General features: G+C 47.5%; 1 long non-coding RNA gene across 4 annotated transcripts in view; it reads right to left on the minus strand.

Annotated features, from left to right (window-relative positions):
- The window catches only part of LOC139748202 (uncharacterized), a 68,728-nt gene that overhangs the window by 37,989 nt on the left and 9,439 nt on the right, over nucleotides 1-21,300 (minus strand). The window contains exon 3 of one of the 4 annotated variants that reach the window (XR_011712603.1): nucleotides 1,648-1,768. The exons of 2 other annotated variants lie outside the window; for them this stretch is intronic. This is a non-coding gene — a long non-coding RNA (uncharacterized lncRNA). Of the gene's footprint in view, nucleotides 1-1,647; nucleotides 1,769-3,989; nucleotides 4,065-21,300 lie in introns of those variants that run through there. One more of the 4 variants, XR_011712606.1, reaches the window with a different exon arrangement.

The raw sequence follows: 21,300 nt of genomic DNA on the forward strand, positions 1-21,300 counted from the left end.
AATGCCACTTTGGGGATACCAAAGGGCAAGAGAATTGCATGGACGCATCGAAAATTTAGAGGAAAATTGAAGGATTAATCTAACTCCCCTTTGGCGTCTTCAAAGGCCTTACAGGGGAATAGTGGCATCTGAAGGGAAAGAGACAAATTAAAAGTTTACTTAAAAGACCGTTTAGGGGTGCCAAAGTCCAATACCTTTGCATGGTGGCATCCATAAATAAAAAGATAAATGAAAGCTTTAGTTTAAATCCCCTTTGGCGCCATCAAAGGCAATTACAGGGGCATAGAGGCACCAAAAGGGATAGAAACATTTGCAAAGCTTACCTTAATGCCACTTTGGGGATGCCAAAGTGCAAGGGAATTGCGTGGAGGCATCCAAAATCTTAGAGGAAAATTAAAGGATTAATCTAAATCCCCTTTGGCGTCTTCAAAGGCCTTTACAGGGGAATAATGATATCTAAAGGGAAAGACCCTAATTAAAAGTTTACTTAAAATACCCTTTGGGGGTGCCAAAGCCCAATACAGTTGCATGGTGGCATCCAAAAATAAAAAGACAAACTAAAGGTTTATTTTAAATCCCCTTTGGCGCCGCCAAAGGCAATTACAGGGGCATAGAGGCATCATAAGGGAAAGAAACATTTGGAAAGCTTACTTTAATGCCACTTTGGGGATGCCAAAGTGCAAAAGAATTGCATGGACGCATCGAAAAATTTAGAGGAAAATTGAAGGATTAATCTAACTCCCCTTTTTCGTCTTCAAAGGCCTTTACAGGGGAATAGTGGCATCTGAAGGGAAAGAGACAAATTAAAAGTTTACTTAACAGACCGTTTAGGGGTGCCAAAGTCCAATACCTTTGCATGGTGGCATCCAAAAATAAAAATACAAATTAAAGATTTAATTTAAATCCCCTTTGGCGCCGTCAAAGGCAATTACAGGGGCATACAGACATCAAAAGGGAAAGAAACATTTCGAAAGCTTACTTTAATACCACTTTGGGGATGCCAAAGGGCAAGAGAATTGCGTGGAGACATCCAAAAATTTAGAGGAAAATTGAAGGATTAATCTAAATCCCCTTTGGCGTCTTCAAAGGCCTTTACAGGGGAATAGTGGCATCTAAAGGGAAAGACCCTACTTAAAAGTTTACTTAAAATACCCTTTGGGGGTGCCAAAGTCCAATACAGTTGCATGGTCGCATCCAAAAATAAAAAGACAAATTAAAGGTTTATTTCAAATCCCCTTTGGCGCCGCCAAAGGCAATAACAGGGGCATAGAGGCATCAAAAGGGAAAGAAACATTTGGAAAGCTTACTTTGATGCCACTTTGGGGATGCCAAAGGGCAAGAGAATTGCATGGACGCATCGAAAAATTTAGAGGAAAATTGAAGGATTAATCTAACTCCCCTTTGGCGTCTTCAAAGGCCTTTACAGGGGAATAGTGCCATCTGAAGGGAAAGAGACAAATTAAAAGTTTACTTAAAAGACCGTTTAGGGGTGCCAAAGTCCAATACCTTTGCATTGTGGCAACCAAAAATAAAAAGACAAATCAAAGCTGTAGTTTAAATCCCCTTTGGCGCCGCCAAAGGCAATTACAGGGGCATTGAGGCACCAAAAGGGAAATAAACATTTGCAAAGCTTACCTTAATGCCACTTTGGTGATGCCAAAGTGCAAGGGAATTGCGTGGAGGCACCCAAAATCTTAGAGGAAAATTGAAGGATTAATCTAAATCCCCTTTGGCGTCTTCTAAGTCCTTTACAGGGGAGTAGTGGCATCTGAAGGGAAAGAGGTAAATTAAAATTTTATATAAAAGGCCGTTTAGTGGTGCCAAAGTCCAATACAGCTGCACGGTGGCATCCAAAAGTAAAAAGACAAATGAAAGGTTTACTTTAAATCCCCTTTGGCGCCGCCAAAGGCAATTACAGGGGCATAGAGGCATCAAAAGGGAAAGAAACATTTGCAAAGCTTACTTTAATGCCACTTTGGGGATGCCAAAGGTCAAGAGAATTGCGGTGAGGCATCCAAATATTTTGAGGAAAATTGATGGATTAATCTAAATCCCCTTTGGCAATTTCAAAGGCCTTTACAGGGGAATAGTGGTATCTAAAGGGAAAGACCCTAATTAAAAGTTTACTTAAAATACCCTTTGGGGGTGCCAAAGTCCAATACAGTTGCATGGTGGCATCCAAAAATAAAAACACAAATTAAAGGTTTATTTTAAATCCCCTTTGGCGCCGCCAAAGGCAATTACAGGGGCATAGAGGCATCATAAGGAGAAAGAAACATTTGGAAAGCTTACTTTAATGCCACTTTGGGGATGCCAAAGTGCAAGAGAATTGCATGGACGCATCGAAAAATTTAGAGGAAAATTGAAGGATTAATCTAATTCCCCTTTGGCGTCTTCAAAGGCCTTTACAGGGGAATAGTGGCATCTGAAGGGAAAGAGACAAATTAAAAGTTTACTTAACAGACCATTTAGGGGTGCCAAAGTCCAATACCTTTGCATGGTGGCATCCAAAAATAAAAATACAAATTAAAGATTTAATTTAAATCCCCTTTGGCGCCGCCAAAGGCAATTACAGGGGCATAGAGGCATCGAAAGGGAAAGAAACATTTCGAAAGCTTACTGTAATACCACTTTGGGGATGCCAAAGGGCAAGAGAATTGCGTGGAGACATCCAAAAATTTAGAGGAAAATTGAAGAATTAATCTAAATCCCCTTTGGCGTCTTCAAAGGCCTTTACAGGGGAATAGTGGCATCTAAAGGGAAAGACCCTACTTAAAAATTAACTTAAAATACCCTTTGGGGGTGCCAAAGTCCAATACAGTTGCATGGTCGCATCCAAAAATAAAAAGACAAATTAAAGGTTTATTTTAAATCCCCTTTGGCGCCGCCAAAGGCAATTACAGGGGCATACAGGCATCAAAAGGGAAAGAAACATTTGCAAAGCTTACTTTAATGCCACTTTGGGGATGCCAAAGGGCAAGAGAATTGCATGGACGAATCGAAAAATTTAGAGGAAAATTGAAGGATTAATCTAACTCCCCTCTGGCGTCTTCAAAGGCCTTTACAGGGGAATAGTGGCATCTGAAGGGAAAGAGACAAATTAAAAGTTTACTTAACAGACCATTTAGGGGTGCCAAAGTCCAATACCTTTGCATGGTGGCATCCAAAAATAAAAATACAAATTAAAGATTTAATTTAAATCCCCTTTGGCGCCGCCAAAGGCAATTACAGGGGCATAGAGGCATCAAAAGGGAAAGAAACATTTCGAAAGCTTACTTTAATACCACTTTGGGGATGCCAAAGGGCAAGAGAATTGCGTGGAGACATCCAAAAATTTAAAGGAAAATTGAAGGATTAATCTAAATCCCCTTTGGCGTCTTCAAAGGCCTTTACAGGGGAATAGTGGCATCTAAAGGGAAAGACCCTACTTAAAAGTTTACTTAAAATACCCTTTGGGGGTGCCAAAGTCCAATATAGTTGCATGGTGGCATCCAAAAATAAAAAGACAAATTAAAGGTTTATTTCAAATCCCCTTTGGCGCCGCCAAAGGCAATTACAGGGGCATAGACGCATCAAAAGGGAAAGAAACATTTGGAAAGATTACTTTAATGCCACTTTGGGGATGCCAAAGGGCAAGAGAATTGCATGGACGCATCGAAAAATTTAGAGGAAAATTGAAGGATTAATCTAAATCCCCTTTGGCGTCTTCAAAGGCCTTTACAGGGGAATAGTGGCATCTAAAGGGAAAGACCCTACTTAAAAATTAACTTAAAATACCCTTTGGGGGTGCTAAGTCCAATACAGTTGCATGGTCGCATCCAAAAATAAAAAGACAAATTAAAGGTTTATTTTAAATCCCCTTTGGCGCCGCCAAATGCAATTACAGGGGCATAGAGGCATCAAAAGGGAAAGAAACATTTGGAAAGCTTACTTTAATGCCACTTTGGGGATGCCAAAGGGCAAGAGAATTGCATGGACGCATCGAAAAATTTAGAGGAAAATTGAAGGATTAATCTAACTCCCCTCTGGCGTCTTCAAAGGCCTTTACAGGGGAATAGTGGCATCTGAAGGGAAAGAGACAAATTAAAAGTTTACTTAACAGACCATTTAGGGGTGCCAAAGTCCAATACCTTTGCATGGTGGCATCCAAAAATAAAGATACAAATTAAAGATTTAATTTAAATCCCCTTTGGCGCCGCCAAAGGCAATTACAGGGGCATACAGGCATCAAAAGGGAAAGAAACATTTCGAAAGCTTACTTTAATACCACTTTGGGGATGCCAAAGGGCAAGAGAATTGCGTGGAGACATCCAAAAATTTAGAGGAAAATTGAAGGATTAATCTAAATCCCCTTTGGCGTCTTCAAAGGCCTTTACAGGGGAATAGTGGCATCTAAAGGGAAAGACCCTACTTAAAAGTTTACTTAAAATACCCTTTGGGGGTGCCAAAGTCCAATACAGTTACTAAATACTATGATGTGGCGCCAGGTTTGTGACATACTGTTATCAGTCACACAGGTGATACTACATATTACGTGAGGTTGCTGATTAATCTAAACCAGCAGATAGATAAATCACCGCCGGTATGAAGTAGGGTGTCGTAGTTACCATGTAGTATATCATTTTACACCAGGAATTTGACACTTTGCAGGAGATAATGATTACTGCAATATGCATTACTGTGCAGAATATTACATTCACATGCTCAATTTACGTATCCCATCTACTGTACTACATACGGAAGGATATATCGTTGCCATTAGATAGGTGAGGACACCCACAGGCAGGTACATCAGGGCTACCACCATCTCACAGGAAAATGTTGACTGTTCCATTATTCCACGTCTAGTACGTCATTTTCTTTCGTACAAAAAACGCGCGATAGTTTATTTTGCTGTGTGTACATCAACGTGATCCAGTAGACAAGGTACCGCTCCCTGGCCATCAGACCTTTGCCTACCTCAACTCGATCCAGTAGACGAGCTGCCACACCATGGCCAGCCTACCCTAGCCTACATCAACGCGATACAAAAGACGAGCTGCCACTCACTGGCCAGCCGACCATAGCCTACCTCAATATAATCCAGTAGACGAGCTGCCACTCCCTGGCCAGCCGACCCAAACCTACCTCACCGAGATCCAGTAGACAAGCTGCCGCTCCCTGGCCAGCCGACCCTAGCCTACCTCACCGCGATCAAGTAGACAAGCTGCCGCTCCCTGGCCAGCCGACCCTTGCCTATCTGAACGCGATCCAGTAGACGAGCTGTCACTCCCTGGCCAGCCGACCCTAGCCTACCTCACCGCGATCCAGTAGACAAGCTGCCGCTCCCTGGCCAGCCGAGCCTTGCCTACCTCATCGCGATCCAGTAGACGAGCTGCCACTCCCTGGCCAGCCGACCCTTGCCTACCTCACCGCGATCCTATAGACAAACTGCCGCTCCCTGGCCAGCCGACCTTAGCCTACTTCACCGAGATCCAGTAGACAAGCTGCCGCTCCCTGGCCAGCCGACCCTAGCCTACCTCACCGCGATCCAGTAGACAAGCTACCGCTCCATGGCCAGCCGACCTTAGCCTACCTCACCGAGATCCAATAGACAAGCTGCCGGTCCCTTGCCAGCCGACCCTTGCCTACCTAACCGCGATCCAGTAGACAAGCTGCCACTCCCTGGCCAGCCGACAAGCTCCCGCTCCCTGGCCAGCCGATCCTAGCCTACCTCACCGCGATCCAGTAGACAAGCTGCCGCTCCCTGGCCAGCCGACCCTTGCCTACCTGAACGCGATCTAGTAGACAAGCTGCCGCTCCCTGGTCAGCTGACCATAGCCTACCTCAACGCGATCCAGTGGACGAGCTGCCACTCCCTCGCCAGCCGACCCTAGCCTACCTTAACGCAATCCAGTAGAGAAGCTACCGCTCCCTGGCCAGCAGACCTTTGCCTACCTCAACTCGATCCAGTAGACGAGCTGCCACACCCTGGCCAGCCGACAATAGCCTACCTGAACGCCATCCAATAGACGAGCTGCCACTCCCTGTCCAGCCGAACCTAGACTACCTCATCGTGATCCAGTATAGAAGCTGCCACTCCCTGGCCAGCCGACCCTTGCCTAACTCATCGCGATCCAGTAGACGAGCTGCCAATCCCTGGCCAGCCGACCCTTGCCTACCTCAGCGCGATCCAGTAGACGAGCTACCACTGCCTAGCCAGCCGACCTTAGCCTACCTCAACGCGATCCAGTAGACGAAGTGCCACTCCATGGCCAGCAGAACCTTGCCTACCTCACCGCGATACAGTAGACGAGCTGCCACTCCCTGTCCAGCAGACCATAGCTTACCTCACCGCGATCCAGTAGACAAGCTACCGCTCCCTTGCCAGCCGACCCTTGCCTACCTCACCGCGATCCAGTAGACGAGCTGCCACTCCCTGGCCAGCCGACCCTAGCCTACCTCAATGCGATCCAGTAGATAAGCTGCGCCTCCCTGGCCAGACGACCCTAGCCTACCTCACCGCGATCCAGTAGACAAGCCGCCGCTCCCTGGCCAGCCGACCCTAGCCTACCTCACCGCCATCCAGTAAACAAGCTGCCGCTCCCCGGCCAGCCGACTCTTGCCTACCTCACCGCGATTCAGTAGAGAAGCTGCCGCTCCCTGGCCAGCCGACCCTAGCCTACCTCACCGCGATCAAGTAGACAAGCTGCCGCTCCCTGGCCAGCCGACCCTAGCCTTCCTCAAAGCGATCCAGTAGACGAGCTGCCAGTCCCTGGCCAGCCGACCCTAGCCTACCTATACGCAATCCAGTAGACAAGCTGCTGCTCCCTGGCTAGCCGACCTTAGCCTATCTCAATGCGATCCAGTAGACTAGCTGCCACTCCCCGGCCAGCCGACGCTAGCCTACCTCACCATAACTCAGTTAAGTAGCCACAACTCTCATCGCCCATTTCTGGGCCACCTCACCGTGATCCAGTATACTAGCCACCGCTTCGCGGGTGACCGAAGCTACCCTACATCACCATGATCCAGTACAGAAGCCACTACTCACCCACTTATTCTAGCCTACCTCACTGTGACCGAGTGCAGCAGCTCCCCGCAAAGCCGACCACAGCCTATGAAAATCTTACCTAACATTCCCAGAAGTACATGATCATAATGGAAATGTACCGTTATTTTTGTGGTCTACTGCTATGGTAACGCATGAAGTGGCCACGTATAAGGGATATTTGGCAGTGGGGCGAACTCTTACAGCAGATTTCTAATTTCTTTCCCTGGAAACATGAAGCTTCAAAAGGACCCGGTGGTCTGTTACTGTTTGTATGTTGGACATCCAAAAGAAAAAAAAAGTTTTTCAAATGAGCTAAACCGCCAATTTGCCAAAACAATGTTAACTGTAATAATGTGAATGGCGGGTTACACATTCCGGGATGAATAATCATAAGCTGTCATATGAGCGAATAGTAATATACTTCGAAGTGTCTGTCTACAGAGTTCATAGGTTTTCTACATTTTCTAGCTGTGCTAATTATACTAAGTACACGTAACTCTAGTTCACCACTCACTCTACATTGGTTACAACCATTAATCTCCAAATGTTACTCATACCTGGCTAGAAATAAGACCTTTGTTTATGCAAACATCATTCAACGCAGCTACCGAGCAGGCGACCTGACACCTGTGGCCACATATTCTCACCTTTCCACCACCACAAGACTTGTGTCAACAAATTGGGTTTTACCCCGAGTATCTCAGTGACCAGTACCTTACCTCTTCTCTAGTCTCCTGAAGTCTCCTCCACCACTACACTTCCCGGAACCCTCAACGCGATATTGTCACTCACCACAACAACCCAGGAAATGAACGTATGAACCAGAAACATAGTAATCTTCGGTTTCGGAATGACCGCGCTCCTCCGCCATGTCGAAGCAGAAGCGGGGCTTTATTGTATGGCAAGGCGTTGTCTCAATCCAATGAAATGACTTGCATGGCCTTTTATCGTTTTGTAACATTCATTTTTGACTATACACTTAGTAATATTCCATGTATTCGTGCTACATGCGTGTGTTACTAAACGTTTATGTAGGAAAATTTCTTTTGCTCTATAATAAAGTATATATTTTGAATGTCAGTCCGTCCAAGTCAGAGTCAATGTAACAATTCGGATTCAGACGTCGTCCACGTTTATAATATATTCCGACTCTTCTGACGTCAGTCAATTTCTAAACAATGTTTTACTTGTTTGTCTTTTTACGGTAAACCACGACTGAGACAAAATTTGTCCTCGACGATGGAAATATATTTATCGCGATTATAGACAGTACATCTCCGAGGACGGCCATAGCCAGGACTACCAACCTATATCACCATTTACCACACTCACCATAGAAAATGGAATTTCGCCGATGGTTTCCAATGACCCCATATGTATTTATAGTACTTCCCTAACGTGTAATAATAAGTGGACACAGCATCAACAGAAGTGTGTCAACAGACCAGACTAAAACATGAGCAATATGCTCGTCCTGCTTTTAATGTGGCATTTCCCAAAACAACCTTTGTCGACGGGAATTTCCAAGACACGTATGCGAACTGTTGTGGTCGATTTATTTTTCATACGATGTCTGAGGCAGCAGGGGCACCTGAATGCCCTAATCAAGGCATCTTGTTAACGAATATATATATATATATATATATATATATATATATATATATATATATATACGTATGTCTTGACGTACACACAACAATAAAACTATCGCGCAGAGGGGGTCTGAAGACGTCTGTAATGATCACTGACCTACCTGTTGTACCATGCCGGTAGGGTTGGTATACGTGCCTGGAAGCCACAGTTTTCCAGAGTCCTATGCTAGACCCATGTAAGTTACTTGCCACAAGAGCGGCATTATATAATCAACAATAAAATTACATCATACAAGGCAGTACGAACCCCTACTTTTGAATTGGTGTGTGCAATATAGCTGTGAGACACACACAGCTATATGCGGCAACCCCCGCTTGTGGTAGCTGCAGCATACCTCAATGTGATGCGAGGTAAACACAATAGCTTCATATTGTATAGGTGTAATTTGGGAAGAATATGTTTTACTATTGATATTGTATTATTTTATAGCACATCTGGGTTCGTGGCAGTCCATAAAGGTTATCTTACACCGCCATTTCGTGCCTTGCCAGTTGACCGGTCCTAGATACGTTGAGATACTGGAGGAGGTCCTGCTACCTTCAGTGGGAGGATGCCGTTTCCAGAGCCGGAGCCATTTTACCTCGTCCAAGATAACAGCCCAGTTCACACATCCAGGGTTGCAAAGGCGTGGTATGCTTGCCATCCACGTATAACAGTGTTGCTACATCCTGCAAAATCGCCTGATCTCAACCCGATAGAGCACGTATGGGCGGCCATGCAGAAAGGCATTCCTGACCGACAACATCGATGTCGTGCTACAGTCGTAAATGATGCTTTACAAGCATGGGAACATCTACGAAGCCCTTCTGGTAGGAACTTAACGCAGACGTTAGTGGCATCCATTCCTCGAAGGCTCAATGAAGTGTTGGCAACGGGAGGAGGTTATACCATGTATTGAAATAATAAAACTTACAGTCAAAGATTACTTTCTTAACCTCCAACAACATGTCTATGGTCATGTTAAATAGAAATCTGATTTTCACTGTTAAAGGGAAGTTAACTAATGCAGATCCATGAAAAGAGTCATTACTTTTCATGTAGGTTTACTAAATACTATGATGTGGTGCCAGGTTTGTGACATCCTGTTATCAGTCACACTGGTGATACTACATATTACGTGAGGTTGCTGATTAATCTAAACCAGCAGACAGATAAATCACCGCCGGTATGAAGTAGGGTGTCGTAGTTACCATGTAGTATATCATTTTACACCAGGAATTTGACACTTTGCAAGAGATAATGATTACTGCAATATGCATTACTGTGCAGAATATTACATTCACATGCTCAATTTAAGTATCCTATCTACTGTACTACATACGGAAGGATATATCGTTGCCATTAGATAGGGGAGGACACCCACAGGCAAGGACATCAGGGCTACCACCATTTCACAGGAAAATGTTGACTGTTCCATTATTCCACGTCTTGTGCGTTATTTTGTTTCGTACAAAAAACGCGCGATAGTTTTTTTTTTGCTGTGTGTACCTCAACGTGATCCAGTAGACAAGGTACCGCTCCCTGGCCATCAGACCTTTGCCTACCTCAACTCGATCCAGTAGACGAGCTGCCACACCCTGGCCAGCCTACCCTTGCCTACCTCAACGCGATCCAGTAGACGAGCTGCCACTCACTGGCCAGCCGACCATAGCCTACCTCAACGCGATCCAGTAGACGAGATGCCAATCACTGGCCAGCCGACTCTAGCCTACCTCAATATAATCCAGTACACGAACTGCCACTCCCTGGCCAGCCGACCTTAGCCTACCTCACCGCGATTCAGTAGACAAGCTGCCTCTCCCTGGCCAGCCGACCCTTGCCTACCTCAACGGGATCCAGTAGACGAGCTGCCACTCCCTGGCCAGCCGACCCTAGCCTACCTCACCGCGATCCAGTAGACAAACTGCCGCTCCCTGGCCAGCCGACCTTAGCCTACCTCACCGCGATCCAGTAGACAAGCTATCGCTCCCTGGTCAGCCGACCTTAGCCTACCTCACCGAGATCCAGTAGACAAGCTGCCGCTCCCTGGCCAGCCGACCCTAGCCTACCTCAACGCGATCCAGTGGACGAGCTGCCATTCCCTGGGCAGCCGACCCTACGCTACCTCAACGCAATCCAGTAGACAAGCTACCTCTCCCTGGCCAGCAGACCTTTGCCTACCTCAACTCGATCCAGTAGAGTTGCCACACCCTGGCCAGCCGACCCTAGCCTAACTCAACGCGATCCAGTAGACGAGCTGCCAATACAAGGCCAGCCGACCCTTGCCTACCTCAGCGTGATCCAGTAGACGAGCTACCACTCCCTGGCCAGCCGACCCTAGCCTACCTCACCGCGATCCAGTAGACGAAGTGCCACTCCATGGCCAGCAGACCCTTGCCTACCTCACCGCGATCCAGAGGACAAGCTGCCGCTCCATGGCCAGCCGACCTTAGCCTACCTCACCGAGATCCAGTAGACAAGCTGTCGCTCCCTGGCCAGCCGACCCTTGCCTACCTCAACGCGATCCAGCAGACGAGCTGCCACTCCCTGGCCAGCCGACAAGCTGCCGCTCCCTGGCCAGCCGACCCTAGGCTTCCTCACCGCGATCCAGTAGACAAGCTGTCGCTCCCTGGCCATCCGACCCTCGCCTACCTCACCGCGATCCATTAGACAAGCTGCCGCTTACTGGCCAACCGACCCTAGCCTACCTCAACGCGATCCAGTAGACGAGCTGCCATACCCCGGCCATCGGACCCTAGCCTACCTCAAAGCAATCCAGTAGACAAGCTGCCGCTCTTTGGCCAACCTACCCTTGCCTACCTCAACGCGATCCAGTAGACGAGCTGCTACTCCCTGGCCAGCCGACCCTAGCCTACCTCAATATAATCCAGTAGATAAGCTGACACTAACTGGCCAGCCGACCATAGCCTACCTCAATATAATCCAGTAGACGAGCTGCAACTCCCTGGTAGCCGACCCTAGCCTACCTCATCGCGATCCAGTAGACAAGCTGTCGCTCCCTGGCCAGCCAACCCTAGCCAACCTCACCGAGATCCAGTAGACAAGTTGCCGCTCCCTGGCCAGCCGACCCTTGCCTACCTCAACTCGATCCAGTAGACGAGCTGCCAATCCCTGCACAGCCGACAAGCTGCCGCTCCCTGGCCAGCCGACCCTAGCCTACCTCACCGCGATCCAGTAGACAAGCTGCCGCTCCCTGGCCAGCCGACCCTTGCCTACCTCACAGCGATACAGTAGACGAGCTGCCACTCACTGGCCAGCCGACCATAGCCTACCTCAATATAATCCAGTAGACGAGCTGCCACTCCCTGGCCAGCCGACACAAGCCTACCTCACCGTGATCTAGTAGACAAGCTGCCGCTCCCTGGCCAGCCGACCCTAGCCTTCCTCAAAGCGATCCAGTAGACGAGCTGCCAGTCCCTGGCCAGCCGACCCTAGCCTACCTCACCGAGATCCAGTAGACGAGCTGCCAGTCCCTGGCCAGCCGACCCTAGCCTACCTATACGCAATCCAGTAGACAAGCTGCTGCTCCCTGGCTAGCCGACCCTAGCCTATCTCAATGCGATCCAGTAGACTAGCTGCCACTCCCCGGCCAGCCGACGCTAGCCTACTTCACCATAACTCAGTAAAGTAGCCACAACTCTCATCGCCCATTTCTGGGCCACCTCACCGTGATCCAATATACTAGCCACCGCTTCGCGGGTGAGCGAAGCTACCCTACATCACCATGATCCAGTACAGAAGCCACCACTCACCCACTTATTCTAGCCTACCTCACTGTGACCGAGTGCAGTAGCTCCCGCAAAGCCGACCACAGCCTATGAAAATCTTACCTAACATCCCCAGAAGTACATGATCATAATGGAAATGTACCGTTATTTTTGTGGTCTACTGCTATGGTAACGCATGAAGTGGCCACGTATAAGGGATATTTGGCAGTGGGGCGAACTCTTACAGCAGATTTCTAATTTCTTTACCTGGAAACATGAAGCTTCAAAAGGACCCGGTGGTCTGTTACTGTTTGTATGTTGGACATCCAAAAGAAAAAAAAAAAAATTCAAATGAGCTAAACCGCCAATTTCCCAAAACAATGTTAACTGTAATAATGTGAATGGCGGGTTACACATTCCGGGATGAATAATCATAAGCTGTCATATGAGCGAATAGTAATATACTTCGAAGTGTCTGTCTACAGAGTTCATAGGTTTTCTACATTTTCTAGCTGTGCTAATTATACTAAGTACACGTAACTCTAGTTCACCACTCACTCTACATTGGTTACAACCATTAATCTCCAAATGTTACTCATACCTGGCTAGAAATAAGACCTGTGTTTATGCAAACATCATTCAACTCCGAGCCGGGAGCACGAAGCCAGCTGGCAGCTACCGAGCCGGCGACCTGACACCCGTGGCCACATATCCTCACCTTTCCACCACCACAAGACTTGTGTCAACAAATTGGGTTTTACCCCGAGTATCTCAGTGACCAGTACCTTACCTCTTCTCTAGTCTCCTGAAGTCTCCTCCACCACTACACTTCCCGGAACCCTCAACGCGATATTTTCACTCACCACAACAACCCAGGAAATGAACGTATGAACCAGAAACATAGTAATCTTCGGTTTCGGAATGACCGCGCTCCTCCGCCATCTCGAAGCAGAAGCGGGGCTTTATTGTATGGCAAGGCGTTGTCTCAATCCAATGAAATGACTTGCATGGCATTTTATCGTTTTGTAACATTCATTTTTGACTATACACTTACTAATATTCCATGTACTCGTGCTACATGCGTGTGTTACTAAAAGTTTATGTAGGAAAATTTCTTTTGCTCTATAATAAAGTATATATTTTGAATGTCAGTCCGTCCAAGTCAGAGTCAATGTAACAATTCGGATTCAGACGTCGTCCACGTTTATAATATATTCCGACTCTTCTGACGTCAGTCAATTTCTAAACAATGTTTTACTTGTTTGTTTTTTACGGTAAACCACGACTGAGACAAAATGTGATCTTAAGAATAAATTTTGTCCTCGACGATGGAAATATATTTTTATCGCGATTATAGATAGTACATCTCCGGGGACGGCCATAGCCAGGACTACCAACCTATATCACCATTTACCACACTCACCATAGAAAATGGAATTTCCCCGATGGTTTCCAATGACCCCATATGTATTTATAGTACTTCCCTAACGTGTAATAATAAGTGGACACAGAATCAACAGAAGTGTGTCAACAGACCAGACTAAAACATGAGCAATATGCTCGTCCTGCTTTTAATGTGGTATTTCCCAAAACAACCTTTGTCGACGGGAATTTCCAAGACACGTATGCGAACTGTTGTGGTCGATTTATTTTTCATACGATGTCCGAGGCAGCAGGGGCACCTGAATGTCCTAATCAAGGCATATTGTTAACGAGTATATATATATATATATATATATATATATATATATATATATATATATATATATATCTTTTTTTTCTTTTTTTTTATACTTTGTCGCTGTCTCCCGCGTTTGCGAGGTAGCGCAAGGAAACAGACGAAAGAAGTGGCCCAACCCCCCCATACACATGTATATACATACGTCCACACACGCAAATATACATACCTACACAGCTTTCCATGGTTTACCCCAGACGCTTCACATGCCTTGATTCAATCCACTGACAGCACGTCAACCCCGGTATACCACATCGCTCCAATTCACTCTATTCCTTGCCCTCCTTTCACCCTCCTGCATGTTCAGGCCCCGATCACACAAAATCTTTTTCACTCCATCTTTCCACCTCCAATTTGGTCTCCCTCTTCTCCTTGCTCCCTCCACCTCCGACACATATATCCTCTTGGTCAATCTTTCCTCACTCATCCTCTCCATGTGCCCAAACCACTTCAAAACACCCTCTTCTGCTCTCTCAACCACGCTCTTTTTATTTCCACACATCTCTCTTACCCTTACGTTACTCACTCGATCAAACCACCTCACACCACACATTGTCCTCAAACATCTCATTTCCAGCACATCCATCCTCCTGCGCACAACTCTATCCATAGCCCACGCCTCGCAACCATACAACATTGTTGGAACCACTATTCCTTCAAACATACCCATTTTTGCTTTCCGAGATAATGTTCTCGACTTCCACACATTCTTCAAGGCCCCAAGAATTTTCGCCCCCTCCCCCACCCTATGATCCACTTCCGCTTCCATGGTTCCATCCGCTGCCAGATCCACTCCCAGATATCTAAAACACTTCACTTCCTCCAGTTTTTCTCCATTCAAACTCACCTCCCAATTGACTTGACCCTCAACCCTACTGTACCTAATAACCTTGCTCTTATTCACATTTACTCTTAACTTTCTTCTTCCACACACTTTACCAAACTCAGTCACCAGCTTCTGCAGTTTCTCACATGAATCAGCCACCAGCGCTGTATCATCAGTGAACAACAACTGACTCACTTCCCAAGCTCTCTCATCCCCAGCAGACTTCATACTTGCCCCTCTTACCAAAACTCTTGCATTTACCTCCCTAACAACCCCATCCATAAACAAATTAAACAACCATGGAGACATCACACACCCCTGCCGCAAACCTACATTCACTGAGAACCAATCACTTTCCTCTCTTCCTCCACGTACACATGCCTTACATCCTCGATAAAAACTTTTCACTGCTTCTAACAACTTGCCTCCCACACCATATATTCTTAATACCTTCCACAGAGCATCTCTATCAACTCTATCATATGCCTTCTCCAGATCCATAAATGCTACATACAAATCCATTTGCTTTTCTAAGTATTTCTCACATACATTCTTCAAAGCAAACACCTGATCCACACATCCTCTACCACTTCTGAAACCACACTGCTCTTCCCCAATCCGATGCTCTGTACATGCCTTCACCCTCTCAATCAATACCCTCCCATATAATTTGCCAGGAATACTCAACAAACTTATACCTCTGTAATTTGAGCACTCACTCTTATCCCCTTTGCCTTTGTACAATGGCACTATGCACGCATTCCGCCAATCCTCAGGCACCTCACCATGAGTCATACATACATTAAATAACCTTACCAACCAGTCAACAATACAGTCACCCCCTTTTTTAATAAATTCCACTGCAATACCATCCAAACCTGCTGCCTTGCCGGCTTTCATCTTCCGCAAAGCTTTCACTACCTCTTCTCTGTTTACAAAATCATTTTCCCTAACCTTCTCACTTTGCACACCACCTCGACCAAAACACCCTATATCTGCCACTCTATCATCAAACACATTCAACAAACCTTCAAAATACTCACTCCATCTCCTTCTCACATCACCACTACTTGTTATCACCTCCCCATTTGCGCCCTTTACTGAAGTTCCCATTTCCTCCCTTGTCTTACGCACTTTATTTACCTCCTTCCAGAACATCTTTTTATTCTCCCTAAAATTTAATGATACTCTCTCACCCCAACTCTCATATGCCCTTTTTTTCACCTCTTGCACCTTTCTCTTGACCTCCTGTCTCTTTCTTTTATACATCTCCCACTCAATTGCATTTTTTCCCTGCAAAAATCGTCCAAATGCCTCTCTCTTCTCTTTCACTAATACTCTTACTTCTTCATCCCACCACTCACTACCCTTTCTAATCAACCCACCTCCCACTCTTCTCATGCCACAAGCATCTTTCGCGCAATTCATCACTGATTCCCTAAATACATCCCATTCCTCCCCCACTCCCCTTGCTTCCATTGTTCTCACCTTTTTCCATTCTGTACTCAGTCTCTCCTGGTACTTCCTCACACAGGTCTCCTTCTCAAGCTCACTTACTCTCACCACCCTCTTCACCCCAACATTCACTCTTCTTTTCTGAAAACCCATACAAATCTTCACCTTAGCCTCAACAAGATAATGATCAGACATCCCTCCAGTTGCACCTCTCAGCACATTAACATCCAAAAGTCTCTCTTTCGCACGCCTGTCAATTAACACGTAATCCAATAACGCTCTCTGGCCATCTCTCCTACTTACATAAGTATACTTATGTATATCTCGCTTTTTAAACCAGGTATTCCCAATCATCAGTCCTTTTTCAGCACATAAATCTACAAGCTCTTCACCATTTCCATTTACAATACTGAACACCCCATGTATACCAATTATTCCCTCAACTGCCACATTACTCACCTTTGCATTCAAATCACCCATCACTATAACCCGGTCTCGTGCATCAAAACCACTAACACACTCATTCAGCTGCTCCCAAAACACTTGCCTCTCTTGATCTTTCTTCTCATGCCCAGGTGCATATGCACCAATAATCACCCACCTCTCTCCATCAACTTTCAGTTTTACCCATATTAATCGAGAATTTACTTTCTTACACTCTATCACATACTCCCACAACTCCTGTTTCAGGAGTATTGCTACTCCTTCCCTTGCTCTTGTCCTCTCACTAACCCCTGACTTTACTCCCCAGACATTCCCAAACCACTCTTCCCCTTTACCCTTGAGCTTCGTTTCACTCAGAGCCAAAACATCCAGGTTCATTTCCTCAAACATACTACCTATCTCTCCTTTTTTTACATCTTGGTTACATACACACACATTTAGGCACCCCACTCTGAGCCTTCGAGGAGGATGAGCACTCCCCGCGTGACTCCTTCTTCTGTTTCCCATTTTAGAAAGTTAATACAAGGAGGGGAGGATATATATATATATATATATATATATATATATATATATATATATATATATATATATATATATATATATATATACGTACGTCTTGACGTACACACAACAATAAAGCTATCGCACAGAGGGGGTCTGAAGACGTCTGTAATGATCACTGACCTACCTGTTGTACCATGCCGGTAGGGTTGGTATACGTGCCTGGAAGCCACAGGTTTCCAGAGTCCTATGCTAAACCCATGTAAGTTACGTGCCACAAGAGCCGCATTATATAATCAACAATAAAATTACATCATACAAGGCAGTACGAACCCCTACTTTTGAATTGGTGTGTGCAATATAGCTGTGACACACACACAGCTATATGCGGCAACCCCCGCATGTGGTAGCTGTAGCATACCTCAATGTGATGCGAGGTAAACACAATAGCTTCATATTGTATAGATGTAATTTGGGAAGAATATGTTTTACTATTGATATTGTATTATTTTATAGCACATCTGGGTTCGTGGCAGTCCATAAAGGTTATTTTACACCGCCATTTCCTGCCTGGCCAGTTGACCGGTCCTAGATACGTTGAGATACTGGAGGAGGTCCTGCTACCTTCAGTGGGAGGATGCCGTTTCCAGAGCCGGAGCCATTTTACCTCGTCCAAGATAACAGCCCAGTTCACACATCCAGGGTTGTAAAGGCGTGGTATGCTTGCCATCCACGTATAACAGTGTTGCCACATCCTGCAAAATCGCCTGATCTCAACCCGATAGAGCACGTTTGGGCGGCCATGCAGAAAGGCATGCCTTACCGACAACATCGATGTCGTGCTACAGTCGTAAATGATGCTTTACAAGCATGGGAACATCTACGAAGCCCTTCTGGTAGGAACTTAACGCAGACGTTAGTGGCATCCATTCCTCGAAGTCTCAATGAAGTGTTGGCAACGGGAGGAGGTTACACCAAGTATTGAAATAATAAAACTTACAGTCGAAGATTACTTTCTTAACCTCCAACAACATGTCTATGGTCATGTTAAATAGAAATCTGATTTTCACTGTTAAAGGGGAGTTAACTAATGCAGATCCATGAAAAGAGTCATTACTTTTCATGTAGGTTTACTAAATACTATGATGTGGTGCCAGGTTTGTGACATCCTGTTATCAGTCACACAGGTGATACTACATATTACGTGAGGTTGCTGATTAATCTAAACCAGCAGACAGATAAATGACCGCCGGTATGAAGTAGGGTGTCGTAGTTACCATGTAGTATATCATTTTACACCACGAATTTGACACTTTGCAAGAGATAATGATTACTGCAATATGCATTACTGTGCAGAATATTACATTCACATGCGCAATCTACGTATCCCATCTACTGTACTACATACGGAAGGATATATCGTTGCCATTAGATAGGGGAGTACACCCACAGGCAAGGACATCAGGGCTACCACCATGTCACAGGAAAATGTTATTTGTTTCGTACAAAAAACGCGCGATAGTTTTTTTTGCTGTGTGTACCTCAACGTGATCCAGTAGACAAGCTACCGCTCCCTGGCCATCAGACCTTTCCCTACCTCAACTCGATCCAGTAGACGAGCTGCCACACCCTGGCCAGCCTACCCTTGCCTACCTCAACGCGATCCAGTAGACGAGCCGCCACTCACTGGCCAGCCGACCATAGCCTACCTCAACGCGATCCAGTAGACGAGATGCCAATCACTGGCCAGCCGACTCTAGCCTACCTCAATATAATCCAGTAGACGAGCTGCCACTCCCTGGCAAGCCGACCTTAGCCTACCTCACCGCGATTCAGTAGACAAGCTGCCTCTCCCTGGCCAGCCGACCCTTGCCTACCTCAACGGGATCCAGTAGACGAGCTGCCACTCCCTGGCCAGCCGACCCTAGCCTACCTCACCGCGATTCAGTAGACAAACTGCCGCTCCCTGGCCAGCCGACCTTAGTCTACCTCACCGCGATCCAGTAGACAAGCTATCGCTCCCTGGCCAGCCGACCTTAGCTTACCTCACCGAGATCCAGTAGACAAGCTGCCGCTCCCTGGCCAGCCGACCCTAGCCTACCTCACCGGGATCCAGTTGACAAGCTGCTGCTCCCTGGCCAGCCGACCTTTTCCTACCTCAACGCGATCTAGTAGACAAGCTGCCGCTCCCTGGCCAGCCGACCCTAGCCTACCTCAACGCGATCCAGTGGACGAGCTGCCATTCCCTGGGCAGCCGACCCTACGCTACCTCAACGCAATCCAGTAGACAAGCTACCTCTCCCTGGCCAGCAGACCTTTGCCTACCTCAACTCGATCCAGTAGAGTTGCCACACCCTGGCCAGCCGACCCTAGCCTACCTCAACACGATCCAGTAGACGAGCTGCCAATACAAGGCCAGCCGACCCTTGCCTACCTCAGCGCGATCCAGTAGACGAGCTACCACTCCCTGGCCAGCCGACCCTAGCCTACCTCACCGCGATCCAGTAGACGAAGTGCCACTCCATGGCCAGCAGACCCTTGCCTACCTCACCGCGATCCAGAAGACAAGCTGCCGCTCCCTGGCCAGCCGACCTTAGCCTACCTCACCGAGATCCAGTAGACAAGCTGTCGCTCCCTGGCCAGCCGACACTTGCCTACCTCAACGCGATCCAGCAGACGAGCTCCACTCCCTGGCCAGCCGACAAGCTGCCGCTCCCTGGCCAGCCGACCCTAGGCTTCCTCACCGCGATCCAGTAGACAAGCTGTCGCTCCCTGGCCATCCGACCCTCGCCTACCTCACCGCGATCCATTAGACAAGCTGCCGCTTACTGGCCAACCGACCCTAGCCTACCTCAACGCGATCCAGTAGACGAGCTGCCATACCCCGGCCAGCCGACCCTAGCCTACCTCAAAGCAATCCAGTAGACAAGCTGCCGCTCTTTGGCCAACCTACCCTTGCCTACCTCAACGCGATCCAGTAGACGAGCCGCCACTCACTGGCCAGCCGACCATAGCCTACCTCAACGCGATCCAGTAGACGAGATGCCAATCACTGGCCAGCCGACTCTAGCCTACCTCAATATAATCCAGTAGACGAGCTGCCACTCCCTGGCAAGCCGACCTTAGCCTACCTCACCGCGATTCAGTAGACAAGCTGCCTCTCCCTGGCCAGCCGACCCTTGCCTACCTCAACGGGATCCAGTAGACGAGCTGCCACTCCCTGGCCAGCCGACCCTAGCCTACCTCACCGCGATTCAGTAGACAAACTGCCGCTCCCTGGCCAGCCGACCTTAGTCTACCTCACCGCGATCCAGTAGACAAGCTATCGCTCCCTGGCCAGCCGACCTTAGCTTACCTCACCGAGATCCAGTAGACAAGCTGCCGCTCCCTGGACAGCCGACCCTAGCCTACCTCACCGGGATCCAGTTGACAAGCTGCTGCTCCCTGGCCAGCCGACCTTTTCCTACCTCAACGCGATCTAGTAGACAAGCTGCCGCTCCCTGGCCAGCCGACCCTAGCCTACCTCAACGCGATCCAGTGGACGAGCTGCCATTCCCTGGGCAGCCGACCCTACGCTACCTCAACGCAATCCAGTAGACAAGCTACCTCTCCCTGGCCAGCAGACCTTTGCCTACCTCAACTCGATCCAGTAGAGTTGCCACACCCTGGCCAGCCGACCCTAGCCTACCTCAACACGATCCAGTAGACGAGCTGCCAATACAAGGCCAGCCGACCCTTGCCTACCTCAGCGCGATCCAGTAGACGAGCTACCACTCCCTGGCCAGCCGACCCTAGCCTACCTCACCGCGATCCAGTAGACGAAGTGCCACTCCATGGCCAGCAGACCCTTGCCTACCTCACCGCGATCCAGAAGACAAGCTGCCGCTCCCTGGCCAGCCGACCTTAGCCTACCTCACCGAGATCCAGTAGACAAGCTGTCGCT

The sequence above is a fragment of the Panulirus ornatus genome, chromosome 73 (assembly GCF_036320965.1).
Source record: "Panulirus ornatus isolate Po-2019 chromosome 73, ASM3632096v1, whole genome shotgun sequence".
NCBI classification, from domain to species: Eukaryota; Metazoa; Arthropoda; class Malacostraca; order Decapoda; family Palinuridae; genus Panulirus; species Panulirus ornatus.